Here is a 19,932-nt window from a genome sequence, read left to right as displayed (position 1 = left end):
GGAACTGGGAGACTAGTCAGAAAAAATGGAAAGATGATTGCAGCAATGTACAGTGAAATCCTGGATGAAAATCTGATCCAGAGTGCTCTTGAACTCAGACTGGGGCGACAGTTCATCTTTGAGCAGGACAACGACCCTGAGCACCTACCCTATCATATTACCTCCCTATTGGTCCTCGATTCTGTTGTATGGTTTCATTGACCAACAAAAAAAGCACAAGAGCTCAGTACACTTACATTTTGCTTCAGTCTCATCCTTTGTCTGAAAAAGTAGATATTCAGTTATTTACGTAAAGAGAAACTCCGACCAAGAATCTAACTTTATCCCAATCAGTAGCTGATACCCCTTTTACATGAGAAATCTATCCCTTTTCACAAACAGACCATCAGGGGGCGCTGCATGGCTGATATTGTGGTGAAACCCCTCCCACAAAGAACTTCTGAGTACGTACTCTTGGCAGTTTCCTGTCTGTGAACCCTGTTGCATTGTGGGAAATAGCTGTTTACAGCTGTTTCCAACTGCCAAAACAGCAAGCAGCAGCTACATCACTTGCCAGCAGTAAAAATGTCACCATGTGATAAATGTCAGAATATAAATCAGGGATTTAAAATATTTTACAATGGGCAAACACTGACTTAATCATTTATGCATCATTATTGTAAAAATGAAGCACCCTTTTTATTACATTATTTTCACTGGAGTTCCGCTTTAAGCTAACCCTGATTATGTAGTTTGTCATATGTTCAATGCATGTTGTTGAAGTCACTTCAGGGTCTTTGTCACTAGCCACTATAACAGTATTGAAGGTCCTTCAAATGCATTTTGCAGAATGATCACCATTTCTGGCCCCTTTAATAATTGTTATTGTGGGAAGGTAAAGAAAATGGCTTTGATTGACAAGGACTCTACCCACTTACCTTTTTTGTCTTGGCCAGACGTGGTGGGGTGACCAGCGCTGAAGACTAGAGTTGAGCTATTGATTGCATATACTATGTCCTCTGGAGGACTTCATGGAGAAGCTGGTAACACGTGGTCACATCTACTTAGAGATTTACAGATTAGCCACCTGATCAAATCAATTACAAATTTCTGCAAGAATTCTCTTTCAACACACTTCATGTGAAATAAATTGATCTTCTCCTCTGATCATCCTGGGATACTTGGCAATCGCACAATAGCAGCATGGAGACCTGAAAAGTAAATATTAGAAGGATCAAAAACCAGCAGTAGTCTAACTAGAGTGTTGTTTGCAAGATTGGGGGGGGGGGGGGGGAGGGGGCATATATGGAACAACCAAAGAAAGCAACCCATAGCTGTCAATTAGCATCCATCATTGTTTATTCCATGTTTAGTAATAATAAAGAGACTGAGTAAGAGCTTTGATTCACAGAATATTACAAATAACAAAAAATGATATAAATACAAATTTGGGGACCTTTATCTCAATATTATGTTGCACAATCACTGCAAATAAGTGCTGTAGCTCTCAATGAGATTTATATACCGGTCAGGAGCACTGTAAAAAGCGCCACCATAGGCTGTAATAGGAATTACGGCTATAGCGGCGCTCAATGAATAATTTGGGTACCGTCAAAAGACGGAGCACAAACTACTACAAAAACACTGTAAGTCGGCTGCCAGCAATAGCTGGAAACCGACTTACATCTTCCCCCACTATCCATGGCGGCTTGGAGGGGGATTAGCAATTTTTGTATACTGTTTTTGGAAATTCCAGTTTACTGGTTGTCATATGAGCATGCATGCAACGTGTGACCTCTACGTGGCATCCGAACACCTGATCTGCATATCTCATCTCATGTCAAACATCTAAAGTGTGAGGGATATGGAGGCTACCAACTTTTCTTTTAAATTATGCTGTTTGCCTTGCTGCTTTTTTGACGTGTAGTTTCTCACACTGGAAACAGCATGCAGTCTCCTGTGGAGCCAGAGTAGATGAAACACAAGTGAATGAGAAAGCACCAGAAGCAGAGGAACAGCACAACAAGCAGGCAAGTAGCTTTTATAAAAGGAAATGATCAGTGGCAGGTTACATGTTTTTCTAACATCAGGTTACATACCGATGAGGTTTAAAGGAGAACTGTAGTGAGAGGGATATGGAGGCTGCCATATTTATTTCCTTTTAAGCAATACCAGTTGCCTGGCAGCCCTGATGGTCTATTTGCCTAAAGAGGTGTCTGAATCACACCAGAAACAAGCATGCAGCTAATCTTGTCATATCTGTCTAAATTTGTCAGAAACACCTGATCTGCTGCATGCTTGTTCAGGGCCTATGGCTGAAAGTATTAGAGGCAGAGGATTAGGTGAATAGCCAGGCAACTGGTATTGCTTAAAAGGAAATAAATATGGCAGCCTCCATATACCTCTCACTACAGTTCTCCTTTAAAGTTGTTTGACTCTCAAGCTCCAGTCCTTGTCCCAAGGCAGTGAAGGAGGTGTTCATCATCACTCTTGAGTGATTTCTTGTGGAGAATTTCCGAATTCTTAAGAGTTCTCTAAAACTCCAATACCTGTCCTGCCTCACAAATGATTCCCTAGCAGCGTCCTGCTACACCTTGAACATGTGACTGCATTTTTTCTTCTGCTTTAGCTAAAGCAGACATACAGCAGGTACCAGAGGCAATAAAAGGCTCTCCACCTGAGCAGTATAAATCTCATCCCTCTCCCCAGCCTCTCGGCATATCTTAGCAGGGAAGTAGATGATGTGGCACCTCCCTGAATCTCCCCTCTCATGCCTTAAAAAAAGGGGGTGTCCAACAGAATGCAAGTCTTGAGAGCAGTTGTATTTTCAGGCCATACTTCCTTCATTGATCCTTAACTCAGTGAAAACCTAACTCCTGCAGCCTAAGGGCCTATTCACACTGAACGCTAAAAAACAGATTTTTTTTAACTCAGTTCATAGCAATGCATTGTGAAAAAGCTTCAGTTAAAGAGGAACTCCTGTGAAAATAATGTAATTAAAAAAGTTCTTAATTTTTACAATAATTATGTATAAATGATTGTCAGTATTTGCTCATTGTAAAATCTTTCCTCTCCCTTATTTACATTCTGACATTTATCACTTGGTGACATTTTTACTGCTGGTAGGTGATGTCACTGGAAGGAGCTGCTGCTTGCTTTTTTGGCAGTTGGAAACATCTGTTATTTTCCACAATGCAACAAGGCTCCCAGTGTGATGTCAGTACCTCAGTGCTGTGAGGCGCTGACATCACACTGTGAGAGGGGTTTCACCACGAAATCAGCCATGCAGAGCCCCCTGACGATCCGTTTGAGAAAAGGGATCGATTTCTCATGGGAAAGGTGGTACCAGCTACTGATTGGGAGGAAGTTCAATTCTTGGTTAGGGCCCATTCACACTAGAGCGTTTTCAGCGCGATTTCAGCATCGCTGGGAAAACGCTAGTAGTTAAAAAAATGCCAGTCCAATGTTAGTGAATGGGATGGTTCTAAGCGTTTTGCGTTTTGCTGAAACGCAAACGCGTTGCATGCAGCGTTTTTGGAGCGTTTCAGAGCGATTAGCATTTCAATGTTAAGGATAGGGAAGCAGGAAAACAGCTCTGAAAACGCTGGTCTGTTCATAGTCAGGAGCGTTTTGCCAGCGATTTTACCCAGGTAACCTAGCAAATTACCCATAAAACGCCTCTTCTTCCTGTTTAGATGGCATTTCCTGTCAGGAGAGACAGACAGAGACAGCTAGCTAGCCTGCAGCTTGGAGAGAGTATCTGGAGCACACCATGAGCTGGTTTTGCAGCGAAGATCTCATTACCAGGGTCCAGCCGCAACCCATACTGTATGAAAAGGGGTCCTCATCATATAAACTTAACAAAGATGCGATGCGTGTGTGGGGCAACATTGCAAAGGACTTGTTTGAGGGAAACAGCAGCCAATAGGAGTGTTGCAACATCCAAACAACCAATCAAATCAAAAGAAAACAATTTTGTAGGCTAATGACCCCAAAAACGCAAAACGCTGGAAAAACGCTTTCTATACAGTGAAAAATCGCTTGAAAATCACTAGGAAAACCAGGGGAAAAACGCCAGAAAAACGCTCAGCGTTTGCGTTAGCGTTTTGCGTTTTTAAGTGTGAATGGGCCCTTACGGTTTCTCTTTAAAGCACATTTAATGCAAACTGAGCCATAGGGAACAATGGACATTATTGTCCTAATCCGTTGTCTGTTCAGTTATAACTGACAGCAACTGATTCAGTGTGAATGGACCCTAAAGAGTTTCCTCCATATAATGTGTGTTGGCGGTTGTCCCAGATGGATGGTAGGTCATTATGCAGCCAAGTTCTCTAGCTCTTCAGCCTTCTGTCAGATGTTGCCCTGACTGGATTGAAAATGACTCAAACCAAGGACCATAGAGAAACCATAGAGAACTAAGATAAAGGACATGTTTTTGCCAGAGATGTCATAGGAGACATCATGTAGCAGAAAATGTAAGGGGTATTAGCCGTTGTTCCCATTATACAATTACAGGTCCACAATCACTCTCCACGTATTAAGCTTCAAACTCATGAGCCTGCCAGGATGCTATGAAGAATCTGCTGCATAAATGTATGTACAGACATTATTTGTAAATTCATTTAAAGGATTAAGAATGAATGTTTGGCAAGCTAAGTCACCCAGTGGTTTCTTCTGTGTTTTAGTAACTTCTAATGGTGAATTCTCCCTACTGATAACGCTGGCTTTTCCCCCAACATTTAATACTTTTTTTTTCTTTAGCAAAAAATGTCTCAAACCTCTTTCTGCACTTTGCTTCATGTAATGTTACTGAATAATCAAACGCTGAGAGTGAGAAATCCCTTTAATGTGTAAGAACTGAGGTGGAAACTTCGATGTGGAGATCTGCGCTATAAACCAAAAGAGATTCTTATGAATCTGAAGGATAATGTCACTCATACTTCCCAAGCATCTATCCAAACATGAAAGGTCACTTATTTTCTGTGGACTGACCCTTCTAAAGAAACCTACGAGAGGAATACATGGAAATAATAAGAAAATGGGTTAATCCGAAAATATTTCAGATGAGTTTTCATAATCCGTCTTTTCTGTCACTGACTGTACCCCTTTGATTCTTGTGTGGTGCAGCTTTAGCAATGGATTCACTTTAAAGTAGGAATCAATAGAACGCAGCCAATGTGGCAAAACTGGAAGAATGTGTGAATTTATCTGAAAAATCTTGCATTGTGCAACTTATATTGACCATGACTGGATCATCAGCTTCTGACTGGACACGGTTTCAAGTGGCCTTTTTAAAGGACCACTATGGCAAACATTGCAACATTTAAAATACATGAGTGTACATACATATAGGATATAGGACAGGATGTACATCTGTCCCACAGCAGCATGCACTATAAATTATTGGGTAGAAAAGTGTTTAGAGGTTGGGTCAGCACTAAATACTTAGCTGGCGGTTACGTTAGCCGTCCTCTTCCCAGGATGTGCAAACTCATGTCCAGATCAAAAAATCTACTGTAGATAGTAGGCGAGGCATCAATCCATGAAATTAAGGGTTTATTGTGGAATCAGCATACAGGGCATAAAACAGTGTGTAGGTACAAGGACACCGGCCTTACAGCTTTTTTTGCGGGAATCCCACTTCCTCAGAGACCAATGTGTGCCAACTGTGTACCTTGTACCTACATACTGTTTTATGCCCTGTATGCTGATTCCACAATAAACCCTTAATTTCATGGATTGATGCCTCACCTACTATCTACATAAATTATGTGCTTACAGTAGGTAGTAAAAATCTAACGGGTTTTGGACTAGTCCATCACCACGTGGGCGGTTCTTATGGTTTTCTCTATTTACAAAAACAAGGTGGTCATACATCTACCTATTTTGTGGGTGACCAACCAATCGATTTGACATATTGAATAAAAATCGGTGCTGCAACTTGTCTGGCCAAACAATGTTTTGATCAATTTCAGGCTGAAATAGGTTGAAATCTTCCTTCGGACTTACTGAAAAATCTTGGTTGAAAGTGTTTGGTCGGTTGTGCAGCGGTAACGGCGTTCGATATCACAATAAGTTGCTCAGTGGACCCTCCAGCCAAGTGTTTGAAATTCCCACCTGTCTCTGCTGGCACTACTCCCAGTCTCCTCTGCCATCACCCTCTGTCTGCTGTTACTACAAGTGCCTGTACCACGTCGCATGAGCCCACCATCTGTGACATCAGGCGGACGGTGGAGGCGGGGTCGCTAGGGCAATTTCCAATAGATTTGATGCTGAAACCTATAGGAAGTCAGTCTGTGGTTTATAAGCTGTCAACAGATCTCTCTTGAATCAGACTCAATCAGAGAGAGATCCGGTTTATGGTCAATCTACCGATACATCGTCTGATGTACAGTATGGGCACCTTTACTAAATGGGTCCAGCTGACAAAATAGCATACAAGAAGTAGGGAGGCCGGCTGACAACTTTGTAAAGGTCTTTCCAGGGACTGATCTTGTAAAGAATTAAGAAAGTACCAAGAATCTGGCATGAGGAGGTAAACTAGTCCAAAACCTGAGAGAACCATAGGAAATAAAGTAAGTTTGGTGCATGTTTCTCTGGGCATGTGTAGACATGTATTTTGTATTTTTATTACTTTTTTTGCAAGAGTGGTCCTTCAAAGAGACTCTTAAGCGAGAATAAATCTCGCTTCAGAGCTCATAGTTAGCAGGGGCACGTGTGCCCCTGCTAAACCGCCGCTGTAGCGCCGCTAAACGGGGGTCCCTTCACCCCCAAACCCCCCACTGCGACACTTGGTCGCAGACTTGGTCGTTCCTGGAGGCAGGGCTAACGGCTGCAGCCCTGCCTCCAGTCGCGTCTGTCAGCGGCGCATCGCCGCCTCTCCCCTGCCCCTCTCAGTGAAGGAAGACTGAGAGGGGCGGGGGAGAGGCGGAAATATGCGCTGACAGACGCGCGTGGGGCAGGGCTGCGGCGGTTAGCCCTGCCCCAACCAGGAAGCGCTCCCCCGCATTACGGAGGGGATTTGGGGGATCAGGGACACATGCCCCTTGTGTGCCCCTGCTATCTATGAGGTCTGAAGCGAGATTTATTCTCGCTTCAGACTCTCTTTAAATGTCCCCCGCAGCAGTGACGACAGTTATTTTGGTTGACTGCATTAGCGGGTCTGCACTATAGCACTTACCTTACTGGTGGGTCTTTTTCTGTGCCTAATTTCTATCCCGACTCTGTTCCTAAATGAAGCTGTTAAGAGTAGAAACACAGGAGCAATTTCAACACTTTTTTTTTAATTTAAATTTTTGTATGAACAAGCATAGAAAGCAATTCAAACAGATCATTATACAAATAAAAAAGCAGGGTTCATCAGTGACAGATATATAATTGTGAGTCTTTAAACGTTGGCAGAGGTCTCTTGTAGATGTGTTGGAGAGGTATAAGGAATACCAGTATAATAGCAAAGTATCAGACTGTCACTTCATGGAGGTAAATATGAGTAAGAGCTTTCAAAAAATCCTGCTGTTTAGATTATTTTTAAGTATAAAAGACCTTCACCAGAAAGTAGCAGTGAAACAGGGGGGGGGGGGGGGGGGGGGAGGAGGGGACAAATAAAATGAGAAATAATCATAACATTTGACATTATAGTAGATCAATAAGTCACAGTGGTTGGGAGCCAAGATAGGTCTAGAATCTTTGGAAAGTCAGAGATGTTAGAAAGGGTCTAATATATCTCCTACCGAGAAAGGTTATATTGTTTAAAATTATTAGCGGAGTAAATTGTGGAGGTTTACTCATCAGGGGGGGTTGTGGTCGGTGGTAGTATATATCCATGGGTCCCAAACCCTGTGAAAGTTTGCTTCAGTATCTCTGAGTGATGCCGTCATTTGCTCCATGGTTTTAGTCCAGGTTATTTTGTTTTTAACTTCAGAAATGGTTGGAGCTGCTATTTTTTACAAGCTGTGGCATTGAGAGTCTTGTGGCTGTCAATATGTGGGTGATAAGTTTTGAGGTACGTCTGATAACCTGTGGAGGGGGCTTACCCAGTAGCATTATTAAAGGGTCCATGGGAACCAGAGTGCCCATAACAGATAGAATGAGGGTTTGGACTTGTTGCCAAAGAGGTGAGATCAGTGGGCATTGCCAGAAGATATGTTCTAGTGTTCCTTTTTCACCACATTCTCTCCAGCATAAATCAGGAGTACCCGGGTATACTTTTGCAAGTACTTCAGGGGTCAAGTACCATCTATAGAGTATTTTGTATATATTTTCTTTAATTTGAAAACACAGGGGCAATTTCATTTGGAGCCAGTTATAAGTGCTAACCACACTTGCTTTTTTTTTTTTTTTACCTACAGTCACTTTGCCTCTGCAGTAGTCCTACATAACTATGGGGCAGTTTGTCAAGACTGGTTCGTTTCTCTAGCTTGATCAATAAGCCGTTATTAGCAGTTCAGTGATGACTTTCTGTTTTGCAGTTTGCAGTCTGCATTGTGTAAACCTTTTTCTGGCATCCAGCATCAGCTTTAGCAAGGACCTGGCATTTCAGGTTTGCAGCATATCCTGGCCATCCTGAAACTCTAAAGTCTCTCTCTAATTCCGTACTCCTAAGTGAAAACACAGGATGCTTGCAGGATGCAGAATGGCAGGGAGCTTCACCTTGCCCTGACCACCTAAGAAATGACAAATGAATGGTTGGAGCAGCAATCCAATATCATCCACCCTAGACAAGAAAAGATGGCAGATTTATAACCGCCACACACTAGCATGCATGGTTTTGTGAGCATGTTAACCCTTTACGTACCATATTGCAGCACAATGATTTTTTTTTTTTTTCCCCCAAGCAATCCAGTTTGCAATAAATATCTCAAAGATCAAAGTTTAATGTTAAATATGACTTGTCAATTAACTTAAGTATTTACATTCTATTTATGCACCTATTGTTTTTTTTCTCTTTTACCTTGAAAGTGCTACGTATCCCTCCCAGCCCCCAAGGCTTATTTTTTTCATGCGTGGTTCCTTTAAAATACAAATCCTGGTGTGGAATAAAATCGCAATAACCATATGCAAATGTGGTGAGCGGAACGCAGCGTGTAAATCAGAGAAGAGAAGAGCCAGAAGCAATAGGGAGCGAGCGAGAGAGGGAGGGGGGTGACCTGGGGTTAATCAGTTTTACTGCTCAGTGAGAGAAAGCTGAGCGCGGAGAAGGGGGGGGGGTGGACGAGGGATGGAAGCAGAGAGAAGAAAGAGTAGGAATGAAAGCGGCACAGAAGACAGAATCGAACAGGGTGGAATGGAGAAATAAGTGGGAGCCGGGATTCACAGAGTTGAGAAAATGTAGGCATTGCACTTAGGATTTCATAATGTAGGCTTAAATAAAGATAAAAAAAAGGCGTTAGCATCACTGTTAGAAAAAAATCAAGTCAGACTGGAACAAATGAGAGAAAAATAGTGGGGAAAAAATGGCTATCATGGGAAAGACAAAACTTCAGGCATGGTTGACATTTATTAATGATAGTCTTTTTGTGATTTTACATTTGCTGGATATGCATACAGACTTGCACATGCCTATTTTACAAATGTACTATGAGCTTTGCTGCCGTTACCTTAGGAGAATACAATGCCATCAGACACAATTCCTACCAGATCGGTTGCTTTTTCTACTGGGAAGGTTTGTGGTTACCAGTAAATGTTCTCATATAGTCATGTGATCTCTTTTGCTTAGCATTTCAAGTACTACATTAAATAGAAGTAATCCTAACATTTGTATAGCGCTTTTCTCCTGTTGGACTCAAAGCACTCAAGAGCTGCAGCCACTAAGGGCACACTCCTAAGGCCACCCTACGAGGGCCACCCTGCAGTGTTAGGAAGTCTTGCCCAAGGACTTCTTACTGTATAGGTACTGACCCTAGCCAGGTTTCGAACCCTGGGTCTCCCATGTCAAAGGCATAGCCCTTAACCGGTACACTATCCAGCAACAGGAGTGTTTTTATTACTTGCAAAGACTGGTCAGCATGCCTAAACAGGAACACACGTGGACTATAACAGCTGCAACCTAAGGGAAGGTATTAAGAGAGTATATATCTGAATTCACTGTATATATCTGAATTCACTGCTCTACAAACAAAATGATCAAATACAACATTCCAGCTTCACTGCCACAAATGGCTTCATGATCAAGGCAAAAAATAAAAAATAAAACGATACCCTTGGACCTATGTTGATCCAAAAACTTACCGCAGACTCAACCAATGGACAGAGCAAAGTACAAATGTCATTGTATTTCATTTGTTTAGATCTTCCAGCTACCATAGTTATGTTCTTATATCTTGAAACTAAAGGGCTTATAGAAATTAAAATATTTTTGACAGCACTTTTTCACCTGCTTTTTAGTACTTTTTCAATTGCAGAGTGCTGAAAAAAAAAGTTATTTTAAACAGTTTTTCAAATTAAAAGTTATCTCCTAGGAGAAACTTAGGAGAAAAAGGGAATTGGATAAGACCCATATCTCTTTCTGGTTGGTTTCCTGTTACTGTAAAGTGTTATACTTTCTTAATTTTTTTGAAAAATTGATTTTGTGAAAAAGTGGCCACCCTGCAGAATGACTTTAAAGGACTGCTACTGTAAAAATTGTAAAAAGCGTACATATAAAATGTAGATGTTTCCCAATGTGGAGTGCACTGTAGATTACTTTTTTTCCTATGTCGCTGTCACTTACAGTAGGTATCGGAATAGTCCATCTGCTGTTGGAGGCTTCTCTGGTATTTATTTACAAAATCAAATACCAACAGTTTATTAGTCAAACTGCCAAAACAGTGTATAGGCGAGTAAGGAGGCTGGCTGGTGTTTTTGTATAGATCCTTTCCAGGACAAGCTTTATAAAGGATAAAGGAATTACTGAGAATCTCCTATGTGGAGATCGACTAACCCAAAACCATCAGATCTGTGAGCTTTTTTTATGTTTACTGTAAGCGACAGCAACACTGGAAAAAATTTAATTTATAGTGCATTTTACTCTGGGAGAAATGTACATTTTATATGTATGTATTTTACTTTTTACACTTTTTTTTTCCCATAGTGGTCCTTTAAGGTTATAGGGACAATTTGCCCAGTTAAGTCACAAAACCTCTCAGCAGAACATCCAAAGAACTGAAGGACTCTCTACCCTTTAGTCAGCCTTTAGGACTTCCCAATAGAAGATAAGACAAGAATGGGGATCTTGAGTGTAGCAAGGTGGACTTACATCATAGAAATGGGGGTTCACATTACATTAGGATCAACCGGTCAATCACAAAGGTGGTTGAGGGTACAACGCCTCTTCACCGGGCACACTGGTCTTTTTTTTTCTCACCCTCCACATGCTCTACCTGGGAAGATGCCTGGTACAGAGGGGGAGAGACAAACGGTGCACAGCAACAATGTGACACAGACATCCCCAAAATGAGAGGTAGAACAGACTGACCACTGGGGGGAGAGAAGTTCAGGATAGTGTGAAGATATTCAAAAAAATACAGTGCACTAATCCCTTACTGCAGTGTCAGACGTGTGTAGTTTTGTAAACCATTTATAATTAAGTGTACATGTCACACAGAATTTCTATATTTTCCCGCTCATAAATCATCTATTACAGACATTAGGCTTCCCTTTTCTGTCTCTTAAGTCAGTAGACTTGTACATCCCTCCATCCTTATCTGGGATCCCAACATACCTACAATGTACATTACAATGCTTTTAACTTTTCCGTGATTTAATATACGGAGTTTAATATGCCTACATTACAATGTTACATTTTAGCATTTATAATGTAGGTAATCATAGATCATTTTGACCTGGTCAAATTAGCTTATGAGCCAAAAATACCGTGTGGGCACATCTGTCCTAGAGAACATTGCTGTTCAACTCACATTTTAAAAAGAAAACTGGGCTTTTTCTGATAACATTATACTGTATGCTCGGATAAGTCAAAACTTGTATATTATGAACCACATGCAGGAGGCTCCTTTATGTTAGAGGTACATCAAATACAACGTTGTGCCATAGGAGTGCCCTACCAACAGTTAAACATGATGGTGGCAACATGATGGTCATGGCCTGAATACCTTGATAGACAATCGGCAACTCAAAGTACCCCTATGTAATTCGTAGTTTTAACCGATCAGCCGAAAGCTGATACTATCCACTATTGGGCGTGCCATGCTCCCAAATCACCGACTGGGTGTCTTTTAGCCAGCATTTGCATTAGCGCCTATGTGACACCTGCTGCAACTGGAGCCCAAATGTTCTGTATAAAAAAAATCCAAGTAAGGCCTCAATTCACTAAGCTTTATCAAAAATTTATGGAATGTTTGATAATTTACCTTATAGGTAAAATCTAATTTCGAATTCACTAAGGTGTTATAGATTTATCGAATGTTTTATCGATAAAACGTTCAATAAATCTAAAGCTCAACACACACCATACAATCTTCGTTGGACAGATTTACCAAATCTATGTAGTATAAGGGTCAACAGATTGAAAATACCTTGAATGATTTATTGGATAAGCTCTTATACTACATGAAAGTGGTAAGATTGAACAACCAAGATTGTATGGTGTGTGTTGAGCCTAAAACAACTTAGTGAATTCAAAATTAGATTTTAACCATGAGGTAAATTATCAAACGTTCGATAAAGTGTTTAATAAAGCTTAGTGAATTGAGGACTAAGTCACTTTTAAACCTTTAACTTGTGGATAATCTGAATGAATCTCTTTACAGAAAGCTTCAATGTAAAATTGTGGGAGTATTTTAGTCACAACTTGCATTTGGTATAGCAGGAATCCATTTTATTAGAAGCTTGCAATGTTCAGAGGATGCTGTATAGCGCTAGCTTATGACCTGATAAACACAAAGCTAACCTCACTACACAGAAATTAACAGCGCAATTACAAACTCTTGAAATCCAATTAACTTCTAATGCCTCTATAGCCGTTTTATGAAATATAACACAGATGAGAGTCTAACTGTAAGAGTTTTCCTGTTGCAGTTCAACTTCAAATTGAAATAAGAATATTTTGACAAAAGTCATACAATGCACACACTGAAAGGGTAACTCTAAAAAAAAAAATCATGATATAACATCACTGCTAAAGAAATCGTGTTGTATTTTGATTTTATTAAGAAAAATGATCAATCCATTTCAGCCCATGGTGCTGTAAAATTCTAATATTCGTTACAAATCAGTTAATACATATCCAGCATCTCCATCTCTGCATTTACTAAAAGTAGCCATTAATTAGTTGGCAGGAATGCCCTATTTTTTTGCCAACAATAGTTCCACAACTCACAATTTCCTACAAGGAAATGGTGCTAGTCAAGTGATAGGCAAACTTGGCTCTCCAGCTGTTAAGGAACTACAAGTCCCGCAATGTATTGCAGGAGTTTGACAGCCACAGTCATGATTCATAAAGGCAAATGCATTGTGGAATTGTAGTTCCTTAACAGCTGGAGAGCCAAGTTTGCCTATCACTGTGCTAGTCCATGACTTTGTTCAGCTCAGGTCAGTTGGATTTACATTTAATGTACTTTATATATATATATATATATATATATATATATATATATATATATATATATATATATATATATATATATATATATAATAAGCTACATGCCTCAACCTTCGAGCAAGAAGAAGAAGTATTGCCCTGCCCCCAGGGCCGGTCCAAGTAGAAGAAGGGGCCGGTCCAAGCAAGAAGAAGTAGCGCCCTGCCCCCAGGGGTGGTCCTAGACTTGCCGCCGAGCTGAAGGGTGTCCGCCGAGCTGGAGGGGGTATTGGGCACAGCGGCTGGGAGGGGGATCGGACCGCCCCCCCCCCCCTCCCTCACCTGGGTCCCCCATCTGCGCTCCCCCTCTAGCTTAAGTTGAGTAGCAACCGCCGCTATTAGTAAGAGGCAGCGGGCGGGGATGACTCACCTCTTCCGCATTCCAGCGTGCGTTCCACTGTTGTCATTTCCTGCAATGCCGTCCACTTACAATACAGTGGGCGGCATTGCAGGAAGTGACGACAGTGGAACGCACACTGGAACGCGGAAGAGGTGAGTCATTCCCGCCTGCTGCCTCTTACCAATAGCGGCGGCTGCTGCTCAACTTCAGCTAGAGGGGGAGCGCAGATGTAGAATCCAGGTGAGGGAGTGGTGGGTCCGACCCCCCCCTTCCCGCTGCAAACTTAAGCTGGAGGGGGAGTGCATATGGGGGACCCAGGTGTGGGGGGGAGGTCCGACCCCTCCCCGCCGCGAACTTAAGCTGGAGGGGGAGCGCACATGGGGGGCCCAGGTGAGGGGGGTGTCCGACCCCCCTTCCCTGCCGCTGTGCCCAATACCTCCTTCCTGCCCGCTACCCCCTTATGCGGCGTATGCTATGCAGCGGAGCGGCTAGTTACAAATAATGGTTTAATATGTGAGAGCCTCTATGATGTTCTGTTTTAGAATCTGCAGGGTTCATAATCTGGAAACCCAGGGCTGAGGACTTCCTGGTAATATGTAGCAATTCATATGGATTACCACATACGTGTCCACCATTTACACCCATTACAAAGCAAACAATCTTAACTCTATTCTGGTACGTATTGGAGATGGCTATCTCAGTCAATTACAGCATGGTGGCGTTGTAGATAGCACTCTTACCTTGTAGCGCTGAAATCCCAGCTTCGAACTCTATCCAGGACACTATTTGCATATAATTTTATATGTTCTCACAGTGTTTGTGTGGGTTTCCCCCTGGTATGATGGTTTCCTCTCATATCTCAAAAATCTCTAAAAATGCACATTAAGCAATAGACAATAAGTATGGTAGGAATTCGATTGTGACCTATTCTAAGGACCAGTTAGTGCAATGTACTCTGGAAAACACAGTCAATATATAAATATATAATAATTAAAGCGTACTTGAAGCCAAAATTGGAATTAAAAATATACATACCTCAGTGGTGGGAAGCCACTGGATAGTCCAGAGGCCTCCTCAATCTTACACGCCACTGTTCCAGCGCTGGATCCCTTGAAACATATTTGACAAGAACTTGTCAAATATGCTTCTTGTGGGTGTACTCCAGTTGTGTACAAACTTATATCTGTACTAGGTTTGTGTGAGTAGGGTTCTGACATGCCCAGTAGGACAAATGTACTCATGCATTACTTTTTTCCTCCATGTATGAGCATTTTGTTTTACTGAGCATATGCAGACCTTACTCACACATGCCCAGTATGGATACGCTCATACACAGACGGGAGTGAGGCCACAAAAAGAAGAGGGTCCTGGGCAGCAATGGAGAGCTGGAAGAGGATCTGGGAAGCCACTGGACCATCCAGAGACTTTTTTTCTGTGCACCTCTTTGCTCATTTTCTTAATTGCTATTAACATTTGGCTTTTTCAATTGTAAGCTTTGTGGGGCTTTAAGAGTTTGTTTTAAGTACTATCACTTTTTTTTTCATCTGTTTCAATATTTATGTGAAAATAAGTCAGATTCTCAGGGGGAGGTGTGTACTTTTTGCAGAATTGTATTGCATTTGACAAGAACTGGCATTTGTGCCTCAGCATCATGTGCTCCCCTCATTCCTTGTCTGATCAAAGCCACAGGGATTAGCACTATCTGGAAGTGGCGCTGCTTCAGATCTTGGCTGCAAAAACTGCTTTGTTTGGTAAGAAATGGCAGGATGGGACAGATCCCCCTTTTCCCAGAGGGCTATGTACTACAAATGTCCTCTATTTCCATCAAAAGACATGACTAACGTGCAAACACTTATCCTGATGCCAGCTTTGTAATGAGGGAATCTCATACTGGCTGCTCAGCATCACACTTGAAACTACGTGTTTGTGAATGGCAAGGTGATGAATGAGTTAAGAGGGCTGTATCTATATATCATCAAAGGAGACTAATGAATCTGTGTCAGGTGGAGGCATTGTTTAAGCTGACCTATGTTACTAAACACTAATCCTAAACTCCAACTGCATTTTTACTAATTTATTTAATACCTTATAACACAAATATCTTTCATTAAACACTTCCGTACCAGCAGTCTCTGGCCCCTTAGGGACACTTAAGGCAAAAAAAATGAGTTTTACTCACCTGGGGCCTCTACCAGCCCTATGCAGCTGTCCTGTGCCCACGCAGTCTCACTTAGATCCTCTTGTCCCCGCCGGCAGCTACTTCTGGTTTTGGCGACAGGCCTGGGAACGGTAGTGATTCTTCACGTTCCTGGCCGCAACAGCGCCCTCTATACTGCTATTCTAATCCTTTAAGAACCAGAAACTGCTGGTTTGAAAAATGACGTCCGTCGTTCATGCCATTCTCCTGCTGCTGCAGCCTCCTCACAGTGGCTCACGGGGTCAGGAGCCAATGAAAGAGATGCTGCTCTAAAATGGATAAATCGGATGCAATATCCATAGTGAACATGAACTGGAGGAGGTCTAGTATGAAGGAGCATCAACATTCTTAGGCTAATCTGAACATGCATTATTATAAAATGTCTATCTCTACTGCCACCACCAATGTGGCTTGGTATGGCAAGAGGGGGCCAGCCTGAGAGCTGTAGCATGCCATGTATTTACCATATGTGCTTGAATATGTCAACCTCAATATTTGACCCTCTTAAGCTGGAATTTTGTAAACACTCAAGTATAAGTCTATGCAGGAAAGTTAATGGCTTTACTTGAGAACCATGAGGGGTTAATGTCTACACTGCATAAAGTATTGTAGCCATCAGTCCTCTCTGCTCTAAAAGAACAGCGTAATAACCTTGAAACAAAAAAATATTTCTTTGTTACAGCTGATACCAATCCTACAATAAATCTGCACTGTTTCTACTTCCTGATTCATGGAAGCAGACATATTGTTAACACACTGTGCTTTCAAATGTGCTTATCTTCCATCTCTGCCATGGCAGTCATGTGACATGGGGAGAGATCAAATTACGACTTGTGAATAGACACAAATAAAGGATAATTAAACAGGCTTAATTCTCCAAATACATTCAGGCTACGTTTCTCTCTGTTTTCCTTCTGTCCTGTGCAAGAGTTCAGGTCCACTTTCAGTATGGCCAATCCCCCTGCCCCCCCCCCCCCCCACACACACACACACACCAAATGTGGAAATTAAACAGTGGCCTGTACAATGCAAATATACCCCCCCCCCCCAACACACACACACACACACACACCATTGTGGCCAGTGTTGTTCAATTACCCCCTCCATTGTGGCCAGCGGTGTGCTAACTATCCCCCCTCCATTGTGAGCAGTGTTAAATAGGAAAACATCTCCTGCAGCACCGTTGCCCCCTCTTTCTCGACTTATAGTCGAGTATATACGGTACGCTTCCTACAGAGGTTTGGTATCACTCTCTATTACTTACATTTCACTTTGGAATGTATGTGAAAGTGCATAAATAATTAACCTGAAAAACGCAGTGAATTAATTATAGTTCTTAAAGTAACCTATTCTATTTAGTGCTTCTTTTTTCAGTTTACATTTTGTATTAGCATTCAAGGGAACCTGTGGTGACAGTTAATATGGAGGCAGACATATTCATTTCCTTTTAAACAATACCAGTTGCCTGGCAATACTGCTGATCTTTTTGGTACAGTAGTGTTTGAATCACACATCTGAATCAAGCATTGGCCAATTTTACCACCTCAATGTAGTATGAGAGCTTAACTTCACAATCTGTTCATACCGTGTTTCCCCGAAAATAAGACACAGTCCTATTAATTTTTGCTCCAAAAAAAGTGCTAGGGCTTATTTTCAGAGGATGTCTTATTTTGAGGGGAAACACTGGTAGTTTTTCTATACAAAATGTATTTACTGTATGCCATGCTGAAACACAAGCAGCATGCACAGAGCTTGTGGTTTGCAGATATTGGCTCTCACTTACTAGAAATTGATTCTGCTGATCATGTGGGTAAGAGTCTATTTCTTGCAGACAGAGAACTCTGTCAGGCTCCCCAGAGCTATGCTAGGATAAGCTGTGTGTTCTGGGAAAAGGTGAAGAGGTGAAGTGCTACTGATGCTTATCACCACAGATCAGGAGGGCTGGCTCCAACAAAAACACAAATTGCCCGATACATATACAGGACTGTAGAACACACATTATACTGCTGTTCTCCTGTATCCAGGCTTTGTATTGAGTGTGACTTGCTGGTGTCATGTGGGCTGCTGCTAGGGTTTATATTTAGGGGATGTCTTATATTTCAAGCATGCTAGGAATTCCTGCCAGGGCTTATTCTCAGGGGATGTCTTACTTTAGGTGAAACATGGTAGTATATGAAATATGTTGGCTCTCACACTACATGCAGGTGGTACAATTGGCCAGTCATTGGCCAACCAAAATGGTTTGTGTACTTTAGAGGCAGATGATCAGCAGGACAGCCAGAGAATTTGCGTTGTTAAAAAGGAAATACATATATCAGCCTCTGTATCCCTCTTACCTCAAATTCCCTTTAAGGTTTACAAGAACCTTATTTTATTATTTGTATTTCTTATATTTAGTCTTATCTTGTTATACATTTTTCGCTGCCAGTGCCATATATCAATCTGCATTGCAGGAACACATGCTGTGAACTGACTCTCGGTTTGATGTTGAGGAGAGTAGAAAAAGAAAATGTATTCCACTTCTTTTTATGTCCCTGACTATGCTTCTAAATAGATAAGATGTTTTTTCTGCATCTGGGGGTCAGTATACAGCAGAGGGAGCTGCAGGGCTAAGGTGCCTAGTATACATGCTGAAAGGTGTGTTGGGGACATGATGCATTGGGGTCAGGGGTTTCTGCAGATAGGAGACATGCGGAGTAAGATATTGTATGCAATGCATGGTTTTTAGAGTGACGGTTACAGCAGAGCGTTGATAAGCAGAACTGTAGTAGCAGATAGCAATCAATGATGAAATGAACTGTGATGCTGCTTGCTAACAGATTGTTTGTCCCTGTATGGTGCTAGCAGAGGCAAAGGGGGTAGAGTGCAGCAGTGAGTAGAACAAAAGAATTGTGGTAGTAAGGGGAGTTAATGGCATGGAAATTGCACAGAAAGTTAAGGTGCAGCGCAAAGTCGGTCTGCACTGTGATACATTTATCATAGTACACAGCATGAATACTGTGGGATTATAGCAGAGGTGAAAGCAGCAGCTGGGATTAGATGGGAGATGGGATTAGAATGGAATTAGTATGAAACCTGTAAAGCTTTTCCAACTCTTAAAGTAATTATGGGTAAACGCCATCATTTAATGCATTATCTGCTTCCTGTCTCAGTAGATATCTGACACTTGGTGTGTTTAATACCACTTTATTCAATTGGTTACCTACATCCTTATTGCCTTTCTCCATCTCTTCAGCATCTTCTTTTTTGTTGTGGTCGTCTGGTAACGCTGCAATAATGCAAAGACTCTAAATATGCTTGTAATTGGTCAAATCATACTGGGAGGGACAAAGGTTATTCCTACACATTTCCACCCCAATGTGTAACATTATAAAAACAGGTCTTCAATGTATCTGGAATATGAATTAACTTATAGGAAACTTAAAGCAAGAGGTACATTGAGGCTGTCATATTTGTTTCCTTTTAAACAACACCAGTTGCCAGGCAGTCCTGCATCAGTAGTGTCTGAATCACACACCTGAAACTAGCATGCAGCTAATCCATACCTCCCAACTTTTTGATATAAGAAAGATGGACAATTAAGCCACACCCCTGACACACCCCTAATCATGCCCCTACTACACCCCTCACCATGCATAGCATAAAGATTTCATAAGAAAAATGTCTTGCTTTATAATTCAAACCACACGGGTCCTTACTATTCTTGTTTTTTTCCCCTTCATATTAACATGTAGAAATAAGAAGTATATCAATTTGAAGGATGGGAATAAAGTTTAGAGTCTATAAAACACATTTTCAGCAGAAAAATAAGTATATTTACATAAATCTGTACATCAGTCCTGA

General features: G+C 41.5%; 1 protein-coding gene across 5 annotated transcripts in view; it reads left to right on the top strand.

Moving 5' to 3' along the window:
* RBM19 (RNA binding motif protein 19) overlaps window positions 1–19,932 on the top strand; it is a 253,651-nt gene that overhangs the window by 131,850 nt on the left and 101,869 nt on the right. For 2 of the 5 annotated variants that reach the window (XR_011021994.1, XR_011021996.1), the window contains exons 25-26: window positions 1,926–2,009; window positions 4,495–4,572. The exons of the other annotated variants lie outside the window; for them this stretch is intronic. The gene's annotated coding sequence lies outside the window, so the exon portion shown is untranslated. The remainder of the gene's footprint in view (window positions 1–1,925; window positions 2,010–4,494; window positions 4,573–19,932) is intronic. 5 annotated transcript variants of the gene reach the window in all.

Source organism: Hyperolius riggenbachi, chromosome 1, assembly GCF_040937935.1.
Source record: "Hyperolius riggenbachi isolate aHypRig1 chromosome 1, aHypRig1.pri, whole genome shotgun sequence".
NCBI lineage: Eukaryota > Metazoa > Chordata > Amphibia > Anura > Hyperoliidae > Hyperolius > Hyperolius riggenbachi.
The sequence above is the reverse complement of the archived record's forward strand: the minus strand, read 5'-3'. Positions and strand labels throughout refer to the sequence as shown.